Raw genomic sequence first — 10317 nt, 5'->3', positions numbered from 1 at the left:
CATTCAGCTCGATATTTGCCACAAAACAAGTGTCTAACTCTGAAACATTTTCATGCAGTCTTCCAGAGGTCTTCAGTAGGACTGAGCCCCAGTTGACCTCATAACTGTTCATTAGTATACACTGTATTGAGAACCTTGTATTTCCTGCTTCACTTTCCCATTTCCTACTGGTTCAGCCTGTGACCCCATTGAAAATAGACTGTTTCACTCAGAGCCTTTTATCAAGATTTTTTTTCAAGGGAAACACAAGCTATGATAATTGGAGCCAAGAATAGAATTATTTTCAGTAGAAACCAAGACCCAGGGTTACATTGCTAAATGGCCAAATGGCAACAAGACACCATAGTGGGTGGTAAGTCAGGTTAATAGAACTGTCAACCATGGTGGATGGTGATGGAATATATATAGGTGTGAGAATATATACTGGGTTATGGAACAATGGGAAATTTAAGAATTCTGGCTGTTAACAAGTGCCCTAGAGCTCTGAAAGAGAAAATGCTTGTCTTAGTTTAGGCAACTATTAAACAAGGGAACACTGGAAGAGCAAATAAGCCTTAATGGAAAGTTTTAAAAAGACTGTTAACTTCACCTGGAGGATAGACTTTGCTAAGTATCAGACCTGAGACTTGATTATAAGGGTTTCAGAGTTAGGTTGAAGGCTGAATTCACAGACCCAGCAAGTCTTCTGTAATAAATTTAGGTCTGTGATAAGAGAAGAATAGAACGCTGAAATCCAGGATGGGAATATTGGGCAGGTGTGTTTGAATCCCAAAATTTCCTTAAACCTTCTATGCTGAAAAATTGCCTTTTAATAAAAAAAGAGAATCGTCTCTCATTGCATAAAGACCATGCAAGGACTTTACCCAAGGTTAATGTTAGCCAACAGGATAATTAACCTTCTCAAGATCTGCTCCTCCTTTCATTGTTCTCAGTCAATAGTTAATGTTAACATGGTCAGAATGAAGGAGTTTAAGAGGGACACAATCAGAGACCAGTAGAGCATGCCTCAGGATAGATACGGAGGGTCCAGCACAATGTATGTTTGATGGAAGATAGTTTATTTGTATGAGGGCACTCTTCACTGTTTTAGGATTTACTACTCCTACAAGGATACCTAGTATACTTCTGAAATTGGTCCTTGAGGCAGAGAAACAATGATGGTCTACAAAGAAATGAAGGAGAGATGACAGAATAGCTTTAGCAGATAGGAATGGAAGATTTCAGAATAGTTGAGGCTCATAGAGGTAAAGTGGATACAAATTATTAGAGGTAATAATTGCAGCCATGAAATTAAAAGACACTTACTCCTTGGAAGGAAAGTTATGACCAACCTAGACACCATATTAGAAAGCAGAGATATTACTTTGCTAACAAAGGTCCGTCTAGTCAAGGCTATGGTTTTTCCAGTGATCATGTATGGATGTGAGAGTTGGACTGTGAAGGAAGCTGGGCACCAAAGAATTGATGCTTTTGAACTGTGGTGTTGGAGAAGACTCTTGAGAGTCCCTTGGATTGCAAGGAGATCCAACCAGTCCATTCTAAAGGAGATCAGTCCTGGGTGTTCTTTGGAAGGAATGATGCTAAAGCTGAAATTCCAGTACTTTGGCCACCTCATGCAAAGAGTTGACTCATTGGAAAACACCCTGATGCTGGGAGGGATTGAGGGCAGGAGGAGATGGGGACGACAGAGGATGAGATGGTTGGATGGCATCACCGACTCAATGGACATGCATTTGGGTGAACTCCGGGAGTTGGTGATGGACAGGGGGGCCTGGTGTGCTACAGTTCATGGGGTCGCAAAGAGACGGACACGACTGAGTAACTGCACGGAACTGAATTCAACAAAAAAAGGTTACAAATTTTTTTAATGTACAAGGAAAGCATGTGTCAGCTACTACAATGGAAAATCACTCTTCCTTACCCAGTTTCCAAACATAAACCAGTTGTTGAACTCTAGAATCTACTGAGTGAAAGATCATATCTGTTCAAGACACAGTAGATACTTCTTCTCAAAACAGCAGCCTATAAAAGTAAGTTTTTTTATTTATTTTTAATTAGAGGATAACAGCTTTACAATATTTTTTTGGTTTCTGCCACATATCAGCATGAATCAGCCATCAGTTCAGTTCAGTTGCTCAGTCGTGTCCGACTCTTTGTGACCCCATGAATCTCAGCAAGCCAGGCCTCCCTGTCCATCACCAACTCCCAGAGTTCACCCAGACTCACGTCCATTGAGTCAGTGATACCATCCAGCCATCTCATCCTCTGTCATCCCCTTCTCCTCCTGCCTCCAATCCCTCCCAGCATCAGAGTCTTTTCCAATGAGTCACCTCTTCGCATGAGGTGGCCAAAGTACTGGAGTTTCAGCTTTAGCATCATTCCTTCCAAAGAAATCCCAGGGCTGATCTCCTTCAGAATGGACTGGTTGGATCTCCTTGCAGTCCAAGGGACTCTCAAGAGTCTTCTCCAACACCACAGTTCAAAAGCATCAATTCTTTGGCACTCAGCCTTCTTCACAGTCCAACTCTCACATCCATACATGATCACTGGAAAAACCATAGCCTAGACTAGACGAACCTTTGTTGGCAAAGTAATGTCTCTGCTTTTGAATATGCATATCCCCTCACTCTTTAACCTCCATCCTACCTCCCATCCCATCCCACCCCTCTAGATTGTCACAGAACACTGGGTTTGAGCTCCCTGCATCATGAAGCAAATTTCTCCTAGCTATTTAATTTTACATATTGTAATGCATATGTTTCAATGCTGCTCTCTCAGTTGATCCCACCCTCTCCTTCTGCTACTGTGTTCACAAGTCTGTTTTCTATATCTGCATCTCATCACTGCACTGCAGATAGGTTCATCAGTTCCAGCTTTCTATATTCCATATACATGAATTAATATATGATATTTGTCTTTCTCTTTCTGACTTACTTCACTCTGTGTGATAGGCTCTAGGTTCATTCACCACATTAGAGTGACTCAAATATGTTCCTTTTTTATGGCTGAGTAATATTCCATTGTGTACATGTACCACAACTTTATTCATTCATTTGCCAATGGACATCTAGATTGCTTCCCTGTCCCAGCTGCTGTAAATAGTTCTGTGATGAACACTGGGGTGCATGTGTCTCTTTCAATTATGGTTGTCTCAGGGTATGTTCCTAGTAGTGGGATTGCTGGGTCGTATGGTAGTTTAATTCCTAATTTTTTAAGGAATCTCCATACATAGTGGCTGTATCAATCTGCATTCCCACCAGCAGTGCAAGAGGTTTCCCTTTTCTCCACATCCTCTCCAGCATTTATTCTTTGTAATTACGTTTGATGATGGCCACTCTGACTGGTGTTAGATGATACCTCATTGTAGTTTTGATTTGTATTTCTCTAGTAATGAGCTATGTTGAGCATCTTTTCATGAGTTTATTAGCCATCTGTATGTCTTTTTTGGAGTAATATCTGTTTCAGCAATCTGCCCACTTTTTGATTGAGTTTTTTTTTTTTTTTTTTTTTCGGGTATTGAGCTGAATGAGCTGTTTGTATACTTTGGAGGTTAATGCTTTGTCAATTTTTTCATTTCCTATTATTTTCTCCCATTCTGAGGGTTGTCTTTTCACTAGGAATAAGCCTACCTAAAGAGACAAAAGACCTATATGCAGAAAACTTTAAGACATTGATGAATGAAATCAAGGATGACACAAACATATTGAAAGATATTCTGTGTTCCTGGATTGGAAAAATCAATATTGTGAAAATGACTATACCATTCAAAGTAATAGGTAGATTCAATTCAATCACTATCAAACTACCAATGATATTTTTCACAAAACTAGAACAAAAAATTCATAATTTGTATGGAAGCACAAAAGACCCTAAATAGCCAAAGTAACCTTGAGGAGAAAAAATGGAGCTGGGGGAATTAACAGGTCTGAATTTAGACTATACTACAAAGTTACAGCCATCAAGACAGTATGGTATTGGCACAAAAAAAGAAATATATTGTTCTAATGGAACAAGATAGAAAGCCCAGAGATAAACCCACATACCTATCTTTGACAAAGGAGGCAAGAATATACAACAGAGTAGATAGTCTCTTCAATAAATGATGCTGGGAAAACTGGACAGCTCTGTGTAAAAGAATTAAATTAGAACACTTCCTAACACCATGCACAAAAATAAAATCAAAATGGATTAATGACCTAAATGTAAGACCAGAAACTATAAAACCCTTAGAGGAAAATATAGGCAGAACACTCTTTGATGTAAATCATAGCAAGATCTTATATGACCCACCTTTCACAGTAATGGAAATAAAAGCAAAAATAAACAAAAAAGTGAAAGTGAAGTCGCTAAGTTGTGTCCAACTCTTTGTGGCCCCATGGACTGTAACCCACCAGGCTTCTCCATCCATGGGATTTTACAGGAATGGGTTGCCATTTCCTTCTCCAGGGAATCTTCCTGACCCAGGGATTGAACCCAGGTCTCCCACATTGTAGGCAGAAGTTTTACCATCTGAGCCACCAGGGAAGCAAGTGGGACCGAATTAAAAGCTATTGCACAGCAAAAGAAACTAAACATATTTTTTTAATTGAGGAAAAATTATCTGGATGTTGATAAGGCCATTGGATACAGGATCTGAATTACCACTGGTAAAATAGAAATGAAGACAACCTCATTACTTCTTTTAGAGTGTGGATATACAGACTTTTGACCCAAATATGTGCCATCTCAGTTTCTGAAATGATTGGGTCATTTCCTCAGCCTCATAGCACAATCCACATGGATATATTTAGCAGCTGGCAGAACCATCATCGTGTTCCTTCATCTGTGGATGAAGAGCTATTATGCTATAAAAGTCCAAATAGAAGCTTGTAAAACTGTCTGCATCCCTCATTTACAGAAAGTCAAAAGTGCTGGTGCATCCTAGATGAAGTTGCACAGATAATGCCATCTTCAAAAACTTAAATGATGTAGCAGTGGTGGGCTTCATTATATCCTGCTTAATTCACTGATATGGGATGTATGAGTTAAAAAAAAAAAGATGGATTTTGACAGATGATGGCAAGCTTTCATAAATAAAGTGGTAGTGATGGTTTCTGTGTTTGGAAATATACCTTTTCTAAAAGAAATCACCATATGGAAATATATAACCTTAGAAACTATAAAACAAGTTACTGATTTGGGGAAACTATTTGTTTCAATACCTATCAGGAAGGCAAATCAGCTGTTGTTAGCAGTCACTTGGAAAGACAGCAGTACACCTTAACAGCCTTGCCTCAGGGTTATGTTAATCTCTTGCTCTGTAGGTCAATGGGACCTTGATCATCTAGACACATTGCCTTGCACAAAACTATTCTCAGCAAACTGTTACTGTAAAAAGTCAAATAGGAAATTTTTGAGGCTTTGCCGATCATGTTTGCTTGGTGGTTCAGACAGTATAGAATCCACCTGCAATGCAGGAGACCTGGGTTTGATCCCTAGGTTGGGAAGATTCCCTGGAGGAGGGTGTAGCAACCCACTCCAGTATTCTTGTCTGGAGAATCCCATGGACAGAGGAGCCTGGCAGGGGCAGTCCATTGGGTTGCAAAGAGTTGGACATGACTGAGTGACTAAGCACACACATAGACCATGCGATCTTTGTCACAACTCCTAAAATCTTCCATTGAGCAGTCATAGACATTATGTAAATAAATGAGTATGATGGTGTCCTGATAAAACTTTATAAATGAAAGCAGATGACAGGCTGCGTTTGGCTTGGAAGCTGTAGTTTTTATACCTCTGTACTACACCAACTGTATCATATTAATTTGACCTGGAGATTGTGAAATGTCAAGCACTCTGGAAATACTGGAAAGGTACCTACGTATCAAGGGAATGTTAAACCCTAAAAAGTTTTGGTTAACTGACATATCTGTGAAGTTTTTAGAGGTTTGAGAAATTGGGTAAAACTGAGGCATTTCTTATAAACTCAATTTCAGGGTATTTGCTCTGTACTTTCTAGGACTAAGAAACTGGGACAGTGCTTGGATGGTCATTTTGAGTTTTAAAGATATTAATACCATGAACCATTTTAGTAATATAACTCAGAATCAGTTCTTAGACATTCATTAAGAAGTCAGTTTTGAGTGTGACTCGAACAATAGAGCCTTCTCTAGTAAGTTCAGGAAATGGTTCAGTTTGGATGCATTCAAGAAACTGAAGGTATTTATGTGTTATCTGTGGTAATCCACAATATTGACACTCTGTAAAACTTCTGAAGACAGGCAGTGTTCTTTGTACCAGAGCACTATTTGGTTTTTCATGGCAAATACAACAAGCCACTGTACCTTAATAGAAAGTCTATAATAGACCATGAGACATCTAGTGAGTATGCAATGTGTATGTTCATATGTGAGTTCACATAAAATATCCTTTATACTCTACAGTGAGTCCCTTATGAGCTAATTATTTTCAAGAGAGTATAGCATTAATCCATCATATTATGGAAGTGGTACTGTGTGAGCTGGGCATGAGTATGGCAGGAGAGTACAAATAATTTGTGCAAATGGGTGTACTATATATTTATATCACTGACTCTCATGGCCAATCCTCTCCTCGGCTCATCATTTGACCCTATGGAGGGTTCCCAGGTACTGGCTGCCTAGAAGAATATCCTGAAACTGGTTCATTAATGGGTCTACTCCATATGTTGGTATGAACAGAAAATATACAATTTTTGAAGTACAATCCCAATCATGTATATATTATATATATGAAATACAGTGGTGATGGCCATTCCTCCCCAGTGGGCAGATCCTTGGCAGTACATCTGTTCTTCAACTTGGTGGGGAAGTGATTAGAGATAAGAATACACACAGAGATACTTGACCAGTGATAAATGACTTAGCCTGAAAAAGACTGGAAATTGAGGATAACAAAATAAGAAAATTGTCAGGAAGACACTAGGGGATAGACCTGTGAGACCAAAAGGTGTAAATATTTTATCTCAAGCGATGCCCACTAGAAAGAGTATTCATCTCAGCAGAAACGCTAACCAACCAGATAAACAGGATGAGCTCATACAGTTAGAGTGCAGCCACCTGCCCTTATTGCTCATCCCAGAGAGCAATCTACCCAGAGAGTGAGCATCCATGATGGTAGGAATGGTGGTCATTCACAGCCATGGGGTTGCAAAGACATGGACACAGCTGAGCTACTAATATACATGGCTGCAATATTACAGGCTTCCTTGACCAAGGCTATAATGATTATCCTGCTAATGTTAAATCTATCATTAGTAAAGTTAGAAATCAAGCCCTTGCTATGGTAATATATAATTATAAGACAAATTAGCCACTTAGAGACAAATTACATAAGAACTCTATCACTTGAATAGGACTGGCATCTCATCCTTACAAGAATTGGTGTATTTTCTGGATATGGGTTGGTCATCCCTGAGCATATTGTTGAGACATTATATTCATTCCTTTTGCATCAAATGTTTCTGTGTATTACTGATTTGGTCACATCATATTAAGAAAAACTGTTTTGTTTTGTTTTTTTTCCCCCATAGACTTTATCTGGCCACTGGAATAGACTGAAAGTACCAATGAATTAAGTATGTAGAAGCAACATTCAACTCATTATTAACAGAAGTTGAGTGTTTAACAACATCAGTTCCCTTGTTTCTTGGGTAGGAGAATCTTAAGGTGTGTCCTTTGCAGTTTTCCAGAGGTCTCTAGCAAGACTGAGATCCTGTGACACACGATGGTAACCAGTTAATTAGCAGAACTTTTATTGACTTTTCTTGCCTTTCTTATCTTACTTTCCCACCCCCCTCCTTCCATGATTTCTGGCATCACATCACAAAAAAACCACTTGCATTCAACTCCTTGTCTCGTATTTTTCTTCTCAAGAATTCCTAACTTAATACATTTGTATTTAGAAAATTGTCCATAAAGCCAAACTAGTTAACTTCATTTGTAGAATATTTTTTTCAAAACATCTTTATTTATTCATTGGACAAAGATTTTGGGGGTATATTTTATGCATGTCATCTATCTCTGATCTTAAGCAAAGCACAGACTAATGACTTGAGAGACAAATAAAGCAAAATTAGAATGCTACTTGACAAGTCCTTAAATAGAGAATTACAGGAGCCACAACAACAGCGAGGCAGAGAGAGCTTACTTCAGAATTAGTTCAGAGATCAGGGTATCCTAGTTGATACTGTGATAGATTGAAGCTTCTCAATAAGTAAGGAGGTTGGGAAGGCTAATTTAGCTTTTAGGACTTAATGGGACACAAATTATGGAAGAACATTTTGGGCCAAAGGAGCAGCATATGAAAAAATGCATAAAGGTGTCCAGAGGAGAAAAGAAACTATACTTTTGTTCTTTTCATTTACTTATTTCTTTAGAGACAAGGAATGGCATTGAAGGATTTATTATTTTAATATCTTATTTTTGTGCCTTTGAATCTGCTCAGTCAACATTTATACAAGAAAAAGTACAGTTTCCAAACTGACTTAGTGAATATATTTTGAGCCTGCTAGAGTTTTTTCTTTTTTTAGTAATAAATATTTTATATGGTGAATATGAGGCCAGGAAGATAAATGCTCCTAATGGTAAATACATATCTGCAACTCCTATCTCTCAATGGTATCATTTGATTCTAGGACCTAAGGAACAACATACTTTTGATCACTTCTGTTAAAACCAACTTTATCACATGCATTGTGTAAAACAGATGTGTGTGTGTGTGTGTGTGTGTGTGTGTGTGTGTGTGTGTTAGTGATGGTGATGGTGTTAGTGGAGGGTGTTCCCTGACTAGACTAGAAATAGAAAGTCTCCTCAATTCTTCCACCTCCCCAGGAAATGTTGGAACAGATTATTCCTCCCTTCTTGCCACTCATCACTCACTACTCTCTGAAGCCTGGAAGATGGTACTAGCATGTGTGAAAGCTAGATATTTGTTAGCTATTGGTATTTGTTGATTACTGATGAAAGTTGATAATGCATGTTATGCCCTTTGTCTTTCTTTTTTCCAATACAATCCAAATGTACATCAACTGGTGAACAAATAAACAAAATGTGTTTGTTTTTCCCACACAATGGAATACTACTCAGCAACAAAAAGAAATATTGACACATGCTACAGTGTGGATAAATCTTAAAAACATTATCATATATGGAAGAAGCCACACACAAAAGGCCACATATTGTACTTGCTTTGGCAGCACATATACTAAAAATTGAAACAATACAGAGAAAACTAACATGGTCCCCACAAAATGATAACATGCAAATTCATAAAGCACTCCATAGTTTTTCATGACAATGGCAAAAATAGTGTAATATGTCAATGCATCAAAATAACACATTTTACATCTTAAGTTTACAGTTGCTACTGCTGCTAAGTCGCTTCAGTCGTGTCCAACTCTGTGCGACCCCATAGACGGCAGCCCACCAGGCTCCCCCATCCCTGGGATTCTCCAGGCAAGAACACTGGAGTGGGTTGTCCTTTCCTTCTCCAATGCATGAAAGTGAAAAGTGAAAGTGAAGTCGCTCAGTCATGTCCAATTCTTTGTGACCCCATGGACTGCAGCCCACCAGGCTCCTCTGTCCATGGGATTTTCTAGGCAAAAGTACTGGAGTGGGGTGCCATTGCCTTACACATCAAATGTATTTAATTTTAAAAAGACCACTTACTGTATTGTTCCATTTTATGAAATGTCAATAATAGGCAAATCTTCAAAGATAGAAAGTGATTTAGCTAGGACTGTGGATATACGTGAAAGGTGGGTTTGAGAGGTAAAGGCTAATAAGCATTGCATTTCTTCTGAGAGTGATGAAAACATTTTAAAATTAGAGCACATTGTGCCTTTTGTCTTTCTTTAAAGGAATCTATCCACAAGCTGAACACGTTTCCCAGTCTCCTGCTGTGACGTATAAGGTTCCTACTGTCCTCTTTTTTTTTTTAATTTTATTTTATTTTTTAACTTTACAATATTGTATTGGTTTTGCCATATATAAACATGAATCCGCCACAGGTATACATGTGTTCCCCATCCTGAACCCTCTTCCCTCCTCCCTCCCTGTACATCCCTCTAGGTCATCCCAGTGCACCAGCCCCAAGCATCCAGTATCGTGCATCGAACCTGGACTGGCGACTTGTTTCATATATGATATTATGCATGTTTCAATGCCATTCTCCCAAATCATCCCACCCTCTGGTGTGGAGAAAAGGGAACCCTCTTACACTGTTGGTGGGAATGTAAACTAGTACAGCCACTATGGAGAAGACTGTGGAGATTCCTTAAAAAACTGGAAATAGAACTGC

General features: G+C 38.7%; 1 non-coding gene across 1 annotated transcript; it reads left to right on the top strand.

Moving 5' to 3' along the window:
* The first annotated feature begins 9198 nt into the window (after window positions 1-9198).
* Window positions 9199-9306, top strand: LOC112586345. Its single transcript, XR_003110804.2, has one exon. It is a non-coding gene; the product is annotated as a U6 spliceosomal RNA (small nuclear RNA).
* The last annotated feature ends 1011 nt before the right edge of the window (window positions 9307-10317 follow it).

Source organism: Bubalus bubalis, chromosome 7 (assembly GCF_019923935.1).
Source record: "Bubalus bubalis isolate 160015118507 breed Murrah chromosome 7, NDDB_SH_1, whole genome shotgun sequence".
Classification (NCBI taxonomy): Eukaryota; Metazoa; Chordata; class Mammalia; order Artiodactyla; family Bovidae; genus Bubalus; species Bubalus bubalis.
Note: the sequence above shows the minus strand (reverse complement) of the source record. Positions and strands in the feature narration are given on the sequence as shown.